Source organism: Choloepus didactylus, chromosome Y (assembly GCF_015220235.1).
Source record: "Choloepus didactylus isolate mChoDid1 chromosome Y, mChoDid1.pri, whole genome shotgun sequence".
Classification (NCBI taxonomy): Eukaryota; Metazoa; Chordata; class Mammalia; order Pilosa; family Megalonychidae; genus Choloepus; species Choloepus didactylus.
The window spans coordinates 29,251,019-29,271,077 of NC_051335.1; the positions used below are offsets into that span (position 1 = coordinate 29,251,019).

At 35.5% G+C, this 20,059-nt stretch overlaps 1 pseudogene; it reads right to left on the bottom strand.

Annotated features, from left to right (window-relative positions):
* Positions 1-1,042: 1,042 nt before the first annotated feature.
* The window catches only part of LOC119524081, a 90,628-nt pseudogene continuing 71,611 nt past the window's right edge, over positions 1,043-20,059 (bottom strand).

The window sequence follows — 20,059 nt, forward strand, 5'->3', positions numbered from 1 at the left end:
AGTAGACGGTAGAGGAAGGAGTAAAGTGTAAATGGGTTTTCTGTCCCCATGATTTTCTCCTCCTAACTTGTTTCTTCCTCATAAATGTTCATTTGATTTGTAACTGTCAAATTCATCCGTGTCTGCCTTGCTCCTAGGTTTTGTGTGTGTTTGTGTGTTTATATAGGCATACCTTTTGATAAGGCTGATTTTATACTTGCCTTTGTCTTTTCTTCTCTGCTTTGATTACCACTCTAGTTACTCTCTTCTCCAGACCCACCCTTCTTTTCAAACTTGCATCTTGCTGTCACAGCTCTCTATAACATCCTTTAAAAATAGCTGCCTCTTTAGGTGATGAATGTACAACTATGTAATGGTACTGTAAACAATCGAAAGTACGATTTGTTTTGTATGACTGTGTGGTATGTGAATATATCTCAATAAAATGAAGATAAAAAAAATAGCTGCCTCAAATTTGAAAGTGTGCTCTTTGAGGACATTTTATGCATAGTTTTCTGATGCCCTGACAAAGGAAGAGGGCGTGGTGGAACATAGGAAAACAACAACCTTAGCAATAAAGCAGAGACAACAACCTTAGCAATAAAGCAGAGCCTACTTCTAGCCAAAAAAGAGTGAGAGAGTGAGAAAGCCAGGAGGTACAAATAATTCCCAATATAAAATGATGTTTACAAATATAATTTTATCTCAGCAGAGTGGAAGGCCACCTTTTGTTGGAATGTGTCATGCAAACATGGTATTACTAGTGCAGTTCATAGCACCAGTAAAGTTAGGTGTCTGTGACCAGGCTGTGACAGCTAAGGCTGAAGTAGAAAACATCAAAAATCCTAGGGTTGAAAAAGATAGATCAATGTGATCCTTTACATTTAGAGCTGGTGCTTTCTTATGTACAGTGGTTAAAGTGGCACATATTTTTTAAAAATCATTAAAAAATAACCTTACAGGAAGGTTCCAGGTAATGTGGTATAAACTCATTGTTAATGAGAAGAAAAATATTACTCTGCTGGAAGATAGAGTCCCAGAGGCTGGGTTTGGCACTATTTCTTCACTTTGTGACTTTATTCTTGATGGCAGCTAGCTCTCTCTTTCTGAAGGTCACTGAATTTGGGGTAGTTTTCAAGTTTATAATCCCAACATGTCAGAATTATTTTATAAATATTCTCTGGACACTGCTGAAGGACTGACATCCAGTATCATCTTTCCACTTGCTCTTGTGCTTGCTGATTTGTCATTCCAGGGTATGGACAGACCTCTAAGCTGAAGGTCTCCCAGAGGAGGATGCCAAAGCACCATGCGTCACTCTCAGAACGATATCTCCCATAAGTAAGAGCTTCTGGTGCTGTCCATTTAATGGGAATCTGCTTTAAGCCAGAAGATGAATATACACCACCATCCTCTGACGAGACATTCCAGAGTCACTGATTTTCAGAACATTATTTTCACCTCCAGGCAGTTTCTTGCAGCAAGGTCCCTGTGTGTAAGTTTTTTATTCAAGAAACACCATACCAGAAGCAGCATCTAAGGAAAAACTGAGTTTTAGCTCATCCTTTTTTCTCAGAAAGGAAAGGAATCACCTCCTGGAACCAGTTCCATAATGATGTAGATAGGCTGTCTTTGTGTGTGAACTCAAATTTGAAAAAATGGGGATGCTCATATTGCTTGAGGATTTTGGCTTCTTGTAAAAAAAATTAATTTCAGTTCCTGGGAAAGATCTTTACATGTTTTAAAAGCAATGGCAGTTTTATCCTTTAATGTGCCCTTAAATAATTCACCAAGATTTCCTTTGTCTTGTAATTCTCCCCATGTGACATCTTCATGATTGAGAACCCATTTCTTATCCTCCTAGTTACTACCATACTGATACCATGATGCTCTTTATTGGAACATTGACTTTTTTTGGCAGTTTTTGAAACTGAGATGGAATTCACATAATATAAAATTTCACCATTTTAAAGTGTACAATTCAGTGGGTTTTAGTATATTCACAATGTTATGCAACCATCACCACTATCTGATTCCAGAGCATTTCTGTCACCTCTAAAAAAAACCCCATACCTGTTAGCAGTCACTCCCTGTTTCCCCTCCCCACAGCCCTTGGTAACCACTAATGAACTTTGTGAATTTTGCCTGTTTGGGACATTTCATATGAATGGAATCATGCAATATGTGGCCTTTTGTGTCTGGCTTAATTCACTTAGCATCATGTTTTCAAGGTTCATCCATGTTGTAGCATGTATCAGTACTTCATTCCTTTTGATGGCTGAATATTCCTTTGTATGAATGTGTACCATATTTTGTTTATCCATTCATCAGTTGATGGGCAGGAACAGTGACTATTAAGTATTAAAATTGTAAGTTCAACATTAGTGTATCCACAATTATGATTGGTAATGTTGAGATTATACATGGTGTGAACAGAATGCTGTGTAGAAATGATATGTAAATTATTTATTGGCATTTCATGCAAGTGTGATTATTTTCTAAGGCCCCTTCTAGCTCTGGTTTTACCAAATACGTGAATGTAGTATTTTCATCAATAAAGCTTAATGCATTGTGCATTAGTTTAAAATTTGAATGAGAACAATGTTAGGCAAACATAAATTGCCACATGTTGTAATGATCATGTTTTGAATCTATTTCAATATGCAGTATTTGAAAAAATGTCAATACATAAAGGAAGGGAAATGAGTATAACTGAGTCAATATATTTTTAAAGCAATTTTTATAATTTAGCAGACATTGCATCTTAATATAAGTCACTATTAAAATGTGTCCTTGTAAAAATGTGGTCATTTTTCTTTTTTCTTTTTAGTTGATCTTGTAAAATAGGTTCCTTTTTGTTGCTACAAGTTCTGTTTACTTTTGACAAACTACTGCTTGCCTCTGTGGAATGTTTTATTTATTGCTATTTCATTTTTATCTCCCTTCCCACCACATCCCTTTCTCACATACATTATTATATGTTCAGTTTTTTTTTAGGTCATCCTACTCTGCCTATCCTTAATGGTTTGTAAGAGTGGACATTAAGAAATACACAAATGTTTCATCCCATTCTGGGGGCTTAATGCAAACGTTTGTTATTGATGGGGCTCATTGACTTTTCTTTATTTCTTAAATCAATCTTAACCCTCCGTCCTTCCTTCCATCCCTCTTTCCTTCTCTCCCTTATTTTCTTCTTCCTTCCTTCTCTTCCCCTCCTTCCCTTCTTTCTTATCTATCAATATAATCACTTTGTTTCTTTCAGGTGAGATTGGAAAGAAATTGTTCCGCTGTGACCAGAAATTTACTTTCCTGAGTAGATTGCCGAGCAGTTATGAATGAAGAGGGCCCATTTGCATCTCCTTAAATTATTCAGTTATGCGCTTTATTGCTCCATGCCGAAAACTTAAAATTGTTGAGTTGTGCATTACTATATTTTAAATTGTTGCTTAGTTTCTACATGTTTATTTTCAGTAAATGGCTGAAAGTGCTAACTGTTCCATATTTTTAGCATAATGTGCTGCTTAAAGATCCCAGCAAGCAAATAGGGTTACATGTGTACAGAGTTTCACTTTAGATAAACTGAATATTGCCTGGGTTTAGTATTTTTTTTTTCTGTCTGAAATGCTTTCTTTTTATTGTTTGAAACTGAAAATAAATAATTATTGTACCTTTTTGAATTTACCTCATTTTAAAACAACTTTAATTTAGTGGCCTGTTTTTAATATTAACCACTAAAAACAAAGTGGAAGCAGTGTCTTATGAAATGCTTAGAAATCATTTTGTATATTATGTGTGCATTAAAACTTGTTTTAAAAAGAAAAAGGTACCAGCACTCACTTACCCTTGTCACCCTTTTTCGTTGTAATTATTTTAGACAAATCCGGGGCAGGGGGGGACTCAGAAGTTAATTGTGTTTTAATTCTACAGCTACAGGAGCTTTGTATTGCTAAATTTTCATCTGGAAAAGTTTCACAGTGACATTTTTAAAAGAGAATTTTTTTATCCACTGAATTCTACCAGTGTAACCTTTTTTTCTAAATAAACAATAGTTTTATCAATTGTACATCATTGTGTATATTGTTGCTTATTCAAAATAACTTAGCAAAGATAATTCAATAATAGCCCTGTCTTCTCAGTTCTGTCTCTGTCCATTGCCTGCATCATTTTCAAATGACATATCCAATAATATGAAAAAATACTGTTTGATCACCTTTGCACCTGCTGTAAACAGGGGGCCAAAATTATGCCTAGAGTTAAGTCTTCAATTCCTTGGTACTGTGATACCTATGCAAATTAAAGTTTTCAGAGAATCACAAAAAGGATATAATTTTTTAAAGGATTGAGAAATAACATATTTTAGAATTGGCAAAGGAATATAAATTTCAGTGCCCCTTTTTAGGTAATTGTAATTTGCAAAAATTTGTTGAGCAGAATAATTAATTATTTAAGACAGTGATCCATTCAATCCACCCATAATGTGCCTGGCATGAAAAAGAAATACTTCATTAGGGTGATTTTGGCATTGAGAAAATAACTATTGCTTGCTTCAAAATCATTTGTTGAAAAGTGTCAGGGAAGATTATTGTTAGTACATCACAATCACATTTCCATTTTAAAAGTTACATGATTGTGATCTTGAACTAGAAAGTTCACTACTACTAAGCATCAGTACCTCTTTTTTCTGTTCTCCAAATTGAAACAGGTAATGTTTGGTTATGATCTTTTTAGAAATGGATTGAGAGTTGAAAATACTAACTTTGAATTTAACTGCAAAAATGACTATGTTGGAAGTAGGAAATCTGTATTTGTGTAGAGATAGCTGATTTTAAGCATCTGTTTTATTCTAGGTACAAAGGAGTGTAAGACCCAACTCTTGCCCGTAGAGTGTTTTCCAATCTAGTTGGGAAAAGAAAGCCCAAATGAATGTTATAGGGAATCAGCAAACTTTTCTGTAAAGGGTCAGATAGTCAATATTTGAGGCTTTCTGGGCCATATGATCTCCATTGCAGTTACTCAGCTCTGCTCTTGTAGCGTGGAAGTAACAATAGATAATATGTAAATAAATGAACATGGCTGACTTCCAATAAAACTTTATTTACAAAAATATGCAGCAGGCTGAATTTGGTCTGTAGTTTGCGAACCTCTAGGATTTCCACCCACACTTGTGGAATTTGTTCCTTGAAATAGGAAAAGGACCAATACCGCTCCCGTAGGAGATTCATTAAAAAAATACTTGATCATCTGTTAATGCACTAGAGGCACAGCCATAAACAAAAAGTCCCTGTCCTCACAGAGCTTCCATTGTAGTCATTGGAGGCAGGCAACAAATACATAATGTTAAGTAGTGGGATGTGTTCTGAGGAAAAATAAACTAGGATAAGCAGGATGGGTGAGGCAGGGTTTACTAGTTTTATAGAATGAACAGGGAGTGAAAATGAGCAAAGCAAGATATTTTATTACTGAGTAATATGAGCAGGAGATGGCCCTGGTCCCCAACCCATCTTTGAACATCTTACATGAAAAATCATGTAATATGCAGTATTTCTCAGGACCTACACATTTGAGTTCTAGTGGCTGCTCTTGAGGCTTGCCATTTTCTAGAAAGGAGTTCTTAACTTCAGGCTCATGAATGGACTTGGGCTTGTCTATAGATGCCCAGAAATTAAATGAAATGTTGTGATCTGGTTCCACAGTTTATGTCCAATTCTCAAAAAGGTTGTAGCACATTTAATATCGTTCAATAGATCTAGGGTGGCAAGTTTGTCTGTCTGGGTCTTATAAACCTGACTAATACTGGACCTGTGTGTCTGGAGCTGGTGAGATGTCAGAAGACATCCATCCATCCACTTGGATTACACAGTTGGGGAAGAAGAGTCTACAGGTTATCTGCAGTTTATTCTGGAAAGTCATTGATCCATGTTATTGGGCTTTTTTCTATTTGAAGGAAACACTTTAGCTGAGTATGGGTGGAAATCTGAGTAGCCTTATTTTTTTCCCAATGATTATGTTAATTTTTTATTCCTACCTCACCATGTTCCAAAAAGGACTTATGAAAAACATACAGTATGAAGTTAAAAGTAAGTAAATGAGAAAATTTGGTTTCTGATTGAAATCAATACCCCAAATGAGGTTAATTCCTAAAATGATGTACATACAGTTCGTGATTTGGCTCTCAGATACCTGATAGGCAACCCAGAGAAGGAAACATGGTCAGTTGGAGGAGTTAGTGTCCAAATAAAAAACCAGTCATGGTGGGGAAGAAAAATATTTACTGGGACTGAGGCCTAAAAGATACTTCTTTAAATTCTTATACAGAAAAAGCCATGTCTTTACAGTAAATAAAGCTATAGATGTATCTTGTAATGGCCCTCTATGTTAGCTGATGGCCAATACCTGGGTTCATTCTAGTTAAGCTTGTTCCTACAAAGACACTAAAACATGTAGGTAGTCCAGGCACTTGCGTCTCATGATACGATTCCATCTAGGAAAAGTTTTGAATGTTTAGAACAGGGTCCATGAGCTGTGTCTTCAGATAGCTTTGTAAGTGCACAGACACAGGACACACATTTTTTTAAAGAAGTGTAAAGATCAGAAAACTAGTGCTGCCATTGTTTGGATCCCAGGATACAGTAACATGAACAACATCTCATTAGTTTAAAAAGCTGTGCACTGCCTTTGATTTTTTTTCCTGTTGTTATAGATACTGATCTCTGAGGCTGCCTTTTAGCTAGAATGATGCTTATATTACAACTGTTTAATATTCCCTCTCATCACTTATCAGAAGCATGGCTTAAATGTTTAATTTTTTTAATTGAAGTAACATTTCTAGAGATGCTACATGCCAAGACCTAAGGGATTATTGGGTCTAGAGTTGAGAATAAAAAAAGATGTTGCCTAAAAGATACTAATTTATGTTAATTGATACAGATTTTGTTGAATTTATAGACATGAGTAGACACAATAAGAATATCAAGAGAAAGGATATTGGAAGTAGGTGATTGAAGGAAGTGTAGTGACTTGAGAATATGCTTTAAGAATAATTCCTTTTGTTTCTTAATTCTTAGATACTGTATTAAGCTATAATGGCCATTCTGTATGGGTCAGGCTGAAAAAGCTTAATTCCTTTGATATTTTGCTAAATGAAGGTGGTTAATGTAATAAGGACACATATCCTTGATAAATACATCATTGCAAATCAGAAATAGCCTTCACTCACTTCAGGGATAGGAAGGAAAAGATAGCCTGATCCCTAAATTCTGGCTTAGTCTGACCCTTGGTTTTTGTCAGATGACAATGAGGTGTCCTGGGATTTGAGTATCAGACTGTCAAAGAGCTGCTGTTTTAACCAGAATGATATTGTACTATTTTCAAGGCCTTCATGATCCTAATTGAATGCAATATGTAATGGTGCTTTTCTTCTGTTACATATATCATCATTACCAAAGAACATTTATGATGTAATATGGGAATTGTTATTGGACATTTATGAATTTGTAACTGGATATGCCACTGCTAGTTACTCTATTATACAGACATTGTGCTTTCTAGGAGACTCGCTTAACAACGTCAGTAATACAGACAAAAAGTCATGCTTACAACAAAACATAAGCAGAAAATGAAATGTAAAATGAGTAAGGGTTATATCTGGGGTATCATTACATTTAAGATGATGGTGAATACTTAAGACTAGTCTTAAGACTGTAATTTGGACAGTCTTATTCTCAACAGATTGATCTGGTGAGTCTTCATGAGCTTTTGGACGTTCAGAAAGCCAATCTTTGTACACAGACCTAGAAGGTGTAGGTCTGTTTTGGGTCGGGTCTTAGCCTAAGTTGGAAATGGAGGAGAGAGAATGCTTGGAATTCAGACCCATTCTGGTACAGTGTAAAATCCTTGGACCCAACCTATATTTGACTAGGATTGGATCAGTTTTGAGAAGCAAATGCTTCCTATCTCTTTGTTGCCCCCAAGGCTTTTCCCTTTTTGGTCTGTTTTCATGATTAAGCATGACATCATTTAAAAAAAATTTCTTCTAATGTGTTGATCACATTTTTCATATCTCCACAGGTAATTGAAAAGTTGTTGCCTCTAAGTGAAGATGGCTTTTCCTGTTCATTTTGATTCCTTTCAGTGGGGGGTGAACGCTCCACTCCACTAAGCTACTTAACTTCCTCACCTGGTATTCACAGTTCCCTTTTGCTATTGAACTAAATGTAACAATATATGTTAGGTATCTAAAACAGAACCTAGTATGTGGCAGGCCCTCAATAGCTGGTAGTAATTATCAGTAGTAGTAATATTTATACCAGTAGCTTCCAAACGGCATCATCAGAATCAGGATTATCTGGGAAACTTTAGGCTCCCATCTCAAATATATAGAATCATATTCGCTTGGGGTGAGGGCCTAAGAATGTTTTTAAATGGTTTCTCAGGTGATTGTATCATAGGGATGACATCTGGGAGTTACTGAGTTTAACCAGCTTGCAGTCCCAGCCTCTGGGAACCCAATCCTAAACACCCAAATCAAAAGATCAGAGGAGACACAGTAATTGGAGCAATTAATCAAAGAACTAAAGACAAGCAATGAAAGAATGGCACAGGATATAAAGGACATGAAGAAGACCCTAGAAGAGCATAAAGAAGAAATTGCAAGAATAAATGAAAAAATAGGTTATCTCATGGAAATAAACTGTCAACCAAATTAAAAAGATTCTGGATACTCATAGTACAAGACTAGAGGCAGCTGACCAGTGAATCAGTGATCTTGAGGGTGACAGAATGGAAAATGAAAGAACAAAAGAAAGAATGGAGAAAAATTGAAAAAATTGAAATGGACCTCAGGGATATGATAGATAATATAAAATGTCCAAATATAAGAGTCATTGGTGTTCCAGAAGGGGGAAGAGAAGGGAAAAGGTCTAGGAAGAGTGCTCACAGAAACTGTTGGGGAAAACTTCCCAAACCTTCTAAACATCATAAATACAGAAATCATAAATGTCCAGTGAACTCCAACTAGAATAAATCCAAATAAACTCACTCCAAGTCATATTCTGACCAGACTGTCAAATACTGAAGAGAAGGAGCAAGTTCTGAAAGCAGCAAGTGAAAAGCAATTCACCACTTACAAACAAAAGAGCATAAGACTAAGTAGTGGCTACTCAGCAGCGTGGCTACTCAGCGGCCACCATGGAGGTGAGAAGGCAGTGGCATGGCATATTTAGAATTCTGAGAGAGAAAAATTGCCAGCCAAGAATTCTTCATCCAGCAGAGCTCTCCTTCAAATTTGAGGAAGAGCTTAAATTTTTCACAGACAAACAAACACTGAGAGAAGTTGCTAACAAGAGACGTGCCCTTCTTGAGATACTAAAGGGAACCCTACCAACAGAGAAACAAAGAATGGAGAGAGAGGTGTGGAGAAAGGTTCAGTACTAAAGAGATTCAGTATGGGTACATTGAAGGACATTTAGAGAGAGAGGGAAAAAATATATCTGACAAAAATAAACCAAAGGATAGGATGGCTGATTCAAGAAATGCCTTCACAGTAATAATGTTGAATGTAAATGGATTAAATTCCCCAATTAAAGAATACAGATTGGCAGAATGGATTAAAAACTATGAACTATCAATATATTGCATACAAGAGAGTCATCTTAGACACAGGGGCACAAAGAAATTGAAAGTGAAATGATGGAAAAAATATTTCATTCAAGCTAAGCCAAAAGAAAGCATGAGTAGCAATATTAATCTCAGAGAAAATAGACTTTAAATGCAGGAATATTATGAGCGACAAAGAAGGCCACAACATACTAACCAAAGGGACAATTCAACAAGAAAAAAATAACAATCATAATTGTTTATGCACCCAATCAAGTTGCCACAAAATACATGAGACAAACACTGGCAAAACTAAAGGAAGCAATTGATGTTTCCACAGTAATTGTGGGAGACTTCAACATGTCACTCTCTGCTACAGCTAGATCAACCAGACAGAAGACCAATAAGGAAATTGAAAAGCTAGACAATCTGATAAATTAATTTGATTTAACAGACATATATAGAACATTACTTCCCAAATCACCAGGATACACATTCTTCTCTAGTGCTCTTGGAACCTTCTCTAGAATAGATTATATGCTGGTACATAAAACAAGCCTCAATAAATTTTTTTTTGGAAATTATTCAAAGCACATTCTCTGACCACAATGGAATACAATTAGAAGTCAATAACCATCAGAAACTTAGAAAATTTACAAATACCGGGAGCTTAAACAACACACTCCTAAACACTCAGTGAGTTAAATAAGAAATAGCAAGAGATATTGATAAGTATATAGAGATGAATGAAAATGAAAACACACCATATCAAAACTGTGGGATGCAGCAAAGGTGGTACTGAGGGGAAAATTATAGCTCTAAATGCATACATCAAAAAGGAAGAAAGAGCTAAAATCAGAGAACTAATGGATCAACTGAAGAAGCTAGAAAATGAACAGTAAACCAATCCTAAACCAAGTAGAAAAGAAATAACAAGGATTAAAGCAGAAATAAATGACATAGAGAACAAAAAAAGAAAAACAATAGAAAGAAGAAATAACACCAAAAGTTTGTTCTTTGAGAAGATCAACAAGATTGACAAGCCCCTAGCTAGACTGACAAAATCAAAAAGAAGACCCATATAAACAAAATAATGAATAAGAAAGGTGACATTACTGCAGATCCCAAAGTGATTAAAAAAATTATAACAGGATACTATGAACAACTGTATGCCAACAAACTGGATAATGTAGAGGAAATGGACAATTTCCTGGAAACCTATGAACAACCTAGACTGACCAGAGAAGAAATAGAAGACCTCAACCAACCAATCACAAACAAAGACATGCAATCAGTCAACAAAAAACTTCCCATGAATAAATGTCCAGGGCCAGATGGCTTCACAGGGGAATTCTACAAAACTTTCCCAAAAGAACTGACACTTATCTTACTTAAACTCTTTCAAAACATCAAAGAAAATGGAATATTACCTAACACATTTTATGAAGCTAATATCAATCCAATACCAAACCAGGCAAAGATGCTACGAAAAAGGAAAACTACCGGCCAATCTCCCTGATGAATATAGATGCAAAAATTCTCAGAAAAATCCTTGCAAATCAAATCCAAAGACACATTAAAAAAATCATACACTGTGACCAACTGGGGTTCATTCCAGGCATGCAAGGATGGTTCAACATAAGAAAATCAATGTATTACAACACATTAACAAATCAAAAGAGAAAAATCAAACGATCATCTCAATAGACGCTGAAAAAGCATTTGACAAAATCCAACATCCCTTTTTGATAAAAATTCTTCAAAAGGTAGGAATCAAAGGAAATGTCCTCAATATGATAAAGAGCATATATAAAAAACCCACAGCCAGTATAGTACTCAATGGTGAGAGACTGAAAGCCTTCCCTCTAAGATCAGGAATGATACAAAGGATGCCCACTGTAACCACTGTTATTCAACATTGTGCTAGAAGTGCTAGCCAGGCAATCTGGCAAGACAAAGAAATAAAATGCATTCAAATTGGAACAGTAGAAGCAGAACTGTGATTATTTGCAGATGATATGATCTTATATCTGGAAAACCCTGAGAAATCAATGATACAGTTATTAGAGCTAATAAATTTAGCAGAGTAGCGGGATACAAGATTAAGGCACATAAGTCAATAATGTTCCTATATGCTAGAAATGAACAAAGTGAAGAGATACTCAAGAAAAAGATACTATTTTGAATAGCAACTAAAAAAAAATCAAGTACCTAGGAATAAACTTAACCAAAGATGTAAAAGACCTATAGAAGGAAAACTACATAACTCTACTAAAAGAAATAGAAAGGGACCCTAAAAATGGAAAAATATTCCATGTTCATGGATACAGAGGCTAAATATCATTAAGATGTCAATCTACTCAAACTCATCTACAGATTCAATGCAATCCCAATCAAAATTCCAACAACCTACTTTGCAGACTTGGAAAAGCTAGTTATCAAATTTATTTGGAAAGAGAAGATGCCTTGAATTGCTAAAAACACCCCGAAAAAAGACAAACAAAGTGGGAGGACTTAACACTCCCTGACTTTGAAGCTTATAATAAAGCCACAGTAGTCAAAACAGCATGGTACTGGCAAAAACACAGACATATTAATCAATGGAATTGAATTGAGAATTCAGAGCAAGACCCCCATATCTATGGCTGACTGATCTTCTATAAGGCCCCCAAAGCCACTGAACTGGGACATAACAGTCTGTTCAACAAATGGGGCTGGTAGAGTTGGATATCCATATCCAAAAGAATGAAAGAGGACCCCTGCCTCACACCCTACACAAAAATTAACTCAAGGTGGATCAAAGATCTCAATATAAAAAACAGCAGCTTAAAACTCCTAGAAGATAATGTATGGAAACATCTTCAAGACATTATATTAGGTGGCCACTTCATAGACCTTACACCCAAAGCACAAGCCACAAAAGAAAAAATAGATAAATGGGAACTCCTCAAGCTTAGAAGTTTCTGTACCTCAAAAGAATTTGTCAAAAAGGTGGAGAGGCAGCTAACTCAATGAAAAAAAAATTGGAAGCCATGTATTTGGCAAAAGACTGATAGCTTCCAAATATAAATAAATCCTACAACTTAATGACAAGAGTACAGACAGCCCAGTTATAAAATGGGGAAAAGATATGAAAAGACAGTTCTCTGAAGAGGAAATACAAATGGCCAAGAAACACATGAACAAATGTTCAGACTCATTAGCTCTTAGAGAGATGCAAATTAAGACCACAATGAGATACCATCTAACACCGGTTAGAATGGCTGCCATTAAACAAACAGGGAACTACAAATGCTGGAGGGGATGTGGAGAAATTGGAACTCATATTCATTGTTGGGGCTGAATAATGGTTCAGCCACTCTGGAAGTCATTCTGGCAGTTCCTTAGAAAACTAAATATAGAGTTACCCTTCGATCCAGCAATTGCACTTCTCAGTATATACCCAGAAGATCTGAAATCAGTGACATGAAGAGATATCTGCATGCCAGTGTTAATAGCAGCATTATTCACAATTGCCAAGAGATGGAAACAACCCAAATGTCCTTCAACAGATGAGTGGATAAATAAAATGTGGTATATGCTCATGATGGAATACCATGCAGCAGTAAGAAGGAACAATGTCACGAAACATAAGGCAACATGGATGAACTTTGAAGACATAATGCTGAGCAAAATAAGCCAGACACAAAAAAGAGAAATATTATAGGCTATCACTAATGTGAACATTGAAAAATGTAAAATAAATGGTTTATAATGTGGAATGTAGGGGAACTAGAGGTAGAGAGCAATTAATGAAGGGGGAATGATAACCCAATAAGAACAGCTAAGCTATTGTGGGTAAATTTAACATTCTGGGAATGCCCAGGAATGACTATGGTTTGTTAATTTTTGGTGGATATGGTAGGAACAAGTTCACAGAAATGTTACTATATTAGGTTATTTGCTTGGGGTAGAGTAGGAACATATTGGAAGTAAAGTAGTTGTGTTAGGTTAGTTGTCTTTCTCTTACTCCCTTGTTATGATATGTTTGAAATGTTTTTTATTGTATTTTTTAGTTTTTTATGTAGTTAATAGTTAATTTTTAAAAGGTTAATTAAAAAAAAAAACAAAAACAATGAAAAAATATGCAGAGTCCCCCTGAGGAACTGGTGAAGAATTCAGCGGTGTTGAGCTTCCCTACCTCAATGGTTGCTGATGTGCTCACAGATAGGGGACTGGAGGTTTGATGGCCTGAGCCCTCTACCATGGGACTTGCTCTTGGGAAGACTTCCTAGGCCTGCCTATAATTGTGTCTAAGAGTCTCTTCCTGAATGCCTCTTTGTTGTTGAGATGTGGCCCTCTCTCTCTAGCTAAGGCAACTTGGCAGGTGAAATCATTGCCCCCCCCCCCAAGGGCTCTGACAGCCAGGGGAGTAAATCTCCCTGGCAACATGGAATATGACTCCTGGGGAGGAATCTAAACCTGGCATCATGGGATGAAGAACATCTTCTTGACCAAAAGGGGGATGTGAAAGGAAATGAAATAAGCTTCAGTGACAGATTCCAAAAAGAGCTCAGAAGTCACTCTGGTGGGGACTCTTATGCACAATATAGAGAACCCTTTTTTGGTTCTAATGAATTGGAATAGCTAGCAGTAAATACCTGAAATTATCAATCTACAACCCAGAACCCTTGAATCTTGAAGACGATTGTATAACAATATAATCATGAGAGGTGACAATGTGATTGGGAAAGCCATATGGACTACACTTCCCTTTGTCCAGTGTATGGATGGATGAGTAGAAAATTGTGGGCAAAAAAAAAGTATGCAGTATTCTTTTTTACTTAGTTTTTCTTTTTCTCTTTAATTTTTACTCATTATTTTTGTGTGTGGTAATGAAAATGTTCAAAAATTAATTTTGGTGATGAACGCACAACTATATAATGGTCCTGTGAACAATTGAATGTGCACTTTGTATGACTGCATGATAGGTGTATATATCTCAATAAAATTTGAGTTAAAATTTTTTGGACCAACTAAACATTTGGTCTCACATAGGAGTTGAAGTTCCAAAATGCAGGAAATATACTTTATCCTATTTTGAGTTATCTTAGTCCTAACCAGGTCCAGTTCATTCATATTTCTAATTGGAATCTGACCTCTTATTCAGCTTCTTTAACAGTTGCTGAATGGAGTAATGCTGACTTCCAGAACTGCAGAACTCTAACTCTGAGTCTCAGATGTCACACAGATTCTCAATATTCCAGGGATCTACAAGGTTATATACACAGAGCACAGCATCTCAGAATTTAGAAATAAGAGTTAAAACTTAGGAATAGGTGTAACTGCTGTAAGAGCTTACAATCTAGGAAACATTACAATGAGCCTAATTTAAACATTCTGTACTCCTTAATCATTGATTGCCCATTCTTTGCCTACTTTCTATCTCCTGTTAACCTGTGCACTGGAATTCAATTCTCACAGTATGCTCTTTATTGTTAGTTTATATTAGTGAGACCGTACATTATTTGTTGTTTTGTTTCTGGCTTATTTCACTCAACATAATGTCCTCAAGGTTCATTCACCTAGTTGCATACCATAGGACTTCATTCATTCCTGCTGCTATTGAATATTCCATTGTATGTATACACCATAATTAGCCTTTCCATTCATCATTTGATGTATACTTAGACCACCCCCATCCATTGCAAATCATGAATAATGCTGCCATAAACACTAGTGTCCAAATGCCTATTTGTGTCCCAGATTTCAGTTATTTCAAGTCTTAGTCTAATAATGGGGTGGCAGGGTCATATGGCAATCCTATACTTAGCCTGCTGTGGACACCACACTGCCCTCCAGAGGGGCTGCACCATTTCACTTCCCCACCAACAGTGAATAGATATATATCTCTCTTCACCTCTTCTCAGCACTTCTATCCCTCTGTTTATTTTTCAAACAGTTTTAGTCACACATCATACAATCCAGCCTAAGTGTACAATCAGTGGTTCCTGGTATAATCACAGTTTATGCATTCACCACCACAATCTGTGTGAGAAAATTGCAATTTCTTCAGCAAAGAAAGAAAAAGAGAAAAGAGAAAAAAGAAACAAAAACAGCAACAAGAATACCATATCCCTTGGTTAAATCCCCCTTATATTGACACTTGGCTTTGCTAAATTGCCTTTGTTACAATTAATGAAAGAACACTACAATGTTACTATTAACCATAGACACTAGTTTGCATTAAATGTATTTTCTCTGTACACTATTCCATTTTTCACCTTGAAATGGTGACATTCAATTTTTCTTCCTCAAGTAAAAACTTTCTTATGTTTGTACATTTAATCACCATCCTTGTTCACTCTAGATTTCACTATATTATACAGTTCCAGTCTTTATCCTCTGTCTTTCCTTCTTGTATCATACATGCTCCTAGCTTTCCTCTTTCAACAATACTCACATTCAGCTTTGTTGATTATACTTACAATGTTGTGCCACCATCACATAGTATTGTGCTATCTATTTCTGGAAATTTAAAATCAATCCTGTTGAACATTCTGTACTCCTTCAGCATCAAGTGCCCAAACTACCCTCTTCCTATCTCCTGATAACCTGTGTTTTCAACTTTAACTCTCTGAGTTTGTTCATTATAGTTAAGTTACATTAGTGAGACCATACAGTATTTGTCCTTTTGTTTCTAGCTTATTTCACTCAACATAATGTCCTCAAGTTTCATCCATATAATTACATGCTTCATGACTTTACTCTGTCTTACAGCTATATAATACAACACTGTATGTATATATGAGTTTGTTTACCCACTCATCCACTGACAGAGACTTGGGCACTTTCCATCTCCTGACAATTGTGAATAATGCGTCTATAAACATTGGTGTGCAAATGTCCATTCATGTACCTGCTTTCAGTTCCTCCAGGTATATATCTAGTAATGAGATTGCTGGATTATATGGCAATTCTACACTTAGCTTCTGGAGGAAGCACAAAACCACCTTCCAGAGCAGATGCACCATTCTACATTCCCACCAACTGTGAATAAGTGTACCTATTTATCTACATCCTCTCCAGCACTTGTAGTTTTTTGTTTATATATATATGTGTGTGTGTGTATACATGTGTGTGTGTGTGTGTGTGTGTGTGTGTGTGTGTGTGTGTATATACACACACATGTCATTCTAGTAGAAGTGATATGATATCTCATTGTGGTTTGATTTGCATTTCCCTAATTGCTTGTGAAGTTGAGCAACTTTTCATATACTTTTGAGCCATTTGTATTCCCTCTTTGGAAAAGTGTCTATCCATATCTTTTGCCCATTTTCCAATTGGATTGTCTTTTGTTGTTGAATTCTAGTATCTCTTTATATTTTCTCAATATTAAACCCTTATCTCATATGTGATTTCCAAATATTGTCTCCCATTGCATAGTCTCCCTTTTTACTTTCCTGACAAAGTCCTTTGACGTGCAAAAGTGTTCAGTTTTGAGGAGATCCCACTTATCTATTTCTTCTTTCATTGCTTATGCTTTGGGTGTATGAAACCACCTCCTATCACAAGATCCTTAAGATATTTCCCAACATTTTTTTCTAAGCATTTTATGGTCTTAGCTTTAATGCTCTTGTCTTTGTTCCCTTTTGAGTTAATTTCTGTATAAGATGTGAGGGGTCCTTTTTTATTCTTTTGGATATGGATATCTAGTTCTCCAAGTTTGATTTGTTGAAGATCCTGCTCTGTCCCACTTGAGTTGAGTTGACCTTATCAAAGATCAATTGTCTGTAGGTGAGGGGATCCACCTCTGACACTCAATTTGATTCTACTGGTCAATACATCTATCTTTATGCCACTACCATGATGTTTTGAACACTGTAGCTTTGTAACATGCTTTAAAGACAGGTAATGTGAGACCTCCAACTTCATTTTTCCTTCTCAAGATGTTTTTAGCTATTCATGGTGCCCTGCCCTTCCAAATAAATTTCATTTTTGGCTTTTCTAATTCTGCCAAGTAAGTTGTTGGGATTTTAATTGGTATTGCATTGAATCTGTAAATCAATTTGGGTAGTATTGGCATCTTAACTATATTTAGTCTTCCAATCAATGAACACAGGATCTTCTTCAATTTTTTTTAGGTCTTCCTTGATTTCTTTTAGACATTTTTTTGTAGTTTTCTGTGTATAAGCCTTTTATGTCCTTGGTTAAATTTATTCCTAAATATTTGATTCTTTTGGTTGCTTTCAAAAATGGGATTTCTTCTTTATTTCCTCCTCAGATTGCTTATTACTAGTGTATAGAAATATTATTGATTTTTGCATGTTGATCTTGTATCCTGTCAATTTGCTGAACTTTATTAGCTCTAGTAGCTTTGCTGTAGATTTTTCTGGATTTTCTACATATAGGATCATGTCATCTGCAAACAGTGAAAGTTTTACTTCTTTCTTTCCAATTTGGATACCTTTAATCTTTTCTTTGTCTAATTGCTCTAGCTAGAACTTCTAACACACTGTTGAGTAACAGTGGTGACAGTGGCATCCTTGTCTTGTTCCTGATCATAGAGGAAAAGCTTTCATTCTTTCCCCATTGGTTATGTTGTTGTGAGTTTTTCATATATTCCCTTTATCATGTTGAAGAAGTTTCCTTCTATACGTATCCTTTGAAGTGCTTTTATCAAGAACAGATGCTGAATTTTGTCAAATGCCCTTTCTGCATCAATTGAGATGATCATGTGTTTTTTCTCCTTTGATTTATTGATGTTTTGTATTACATTAATTGATTTTCCTGTGTTGAACCATCTTTTCATACCTGGAATAAAACCAACTTGGTCATGATGTATGATCTTTTAATGTGTTGCTGGATTCCATTTGCAAGTATTAGGATTTTTGCATCTATATTCATTAATGAGATTGGTCTGTAATTTTCTTTTCTTGTAGTATCATTGTCTGGCTTTAGTATTAGGGTGATGTTGGCTTCATGGACTGGGTTCAGTAGCTTTCCCTCCTCTTCAACTTTTTTGAAGAGTTTGAGCAGGATTGGTACAAATTCACATGTGAAGCCATCTGGCCCTAGACATTTCTTTTTGGGGAATTTTTTGATGACTGATTCAATCTCTTTACACATGATTAATTTGTTGAGGTCTTCTATTACTTCTCAAAGTTGGTTGTTCATAGTTTTCTAGGAAGTTGTCCATTTCATCTAGGTTTTCTAGTTTGTTAGCATATAGTTGCTCATTGTATCCTCTTATTATGTCCTTTATTTCTGCAGGGTCAGTAATAATAATAATAGTGTAATAATAATAATAATAAATGTCTTCCTATTTCTTATTTTATTAATTTGCATGCTATCTCTTTCGTTCTTTGTCAGCCTAGCTAAGGGTCTGTCAATTTTGTTGGTTTTCTCAAAGAACCAATGTCTGGTTTTCTTGATTCTCTCTATTGTTCCCATGTTCTCAGTTTCATTTATTTCTGCTCTAATCTTTGTTATTTCTTTCCTTCTGTTTGCTTTGGGATAAATTTGCTGTTATTTCTCTAGTTGCTACAGTTGAGCAGTTAATTTCTCAATTTTTGCTCTTTCTTCTTTTTAAATACAGGCATTTAGGACAATAAATGTCCCTCTCAGCACTCCTTTTGCTGCATCCCACAAGTTTTTATATGTTCTGTTCTCATTTTCATTTGCCTCAAGATATTTACTGATTTCTCTTGTAATTTCTTCCTTGACCCACTGGTTGTTTAAGAGTACATTGTTTAACCTCCATATATTTGTGAATTTTCAAAATTCCATCCATTATTGATTTCCAACTCCATTCCATTTTGATCTGAGAAAGTGTTTTGTATAATTTTGATCTTTTTAAATTTAATGAGACTTGCTTTGTGATCCAACATGTGGTCTATCCTGGAGAATTATCCATGAGTGTGTGAAAAAAAAATGTGTCCTTCTGTTGTAGAGTTCAATGTTCTGTAAATGTCTGTTAAGTATAGTTTATTTATTAAATTATTCAAAATCTCTGTTTTCTTATTGATCCTCTGTCTAGATGTTCTATCCATTGATGAGAGGGGTGTATTGAAGTCTCCAACTATTATTATAGAGGTATCTACTTCTTTCTGCAGTGTTGTCAGTGTATTTTGGGGCACTCTGGCTTGGTGCATAGGTATTTAAGATTGTTATGTCTTCTGGATGAACTGTCCATTTTATTAATACATAGTATCTCTTTCAGTTCTTTTACATTTGAAGTCTAGTTTGTCTGATATTAGTATAGCTACCCCCACTCTTTTCTGGTTGTTTGCATGAAATATATTTTTCCAACCTTTCACTTTCAAACTATTTTTGTCCTTGGGTCTAAAGCAAGTCTCTTCAAGACAGTGTATTGATGGATCTTATTTTTTTTAATCCATTCTGCCCCCAATCTATGTCTTTTGATTGGGCAGGTTAATCTATTAAAATTTAATATTATTTTAATGGCAGTACTTTATTCAACCATCTTGTCTTTTGTATTTTATAT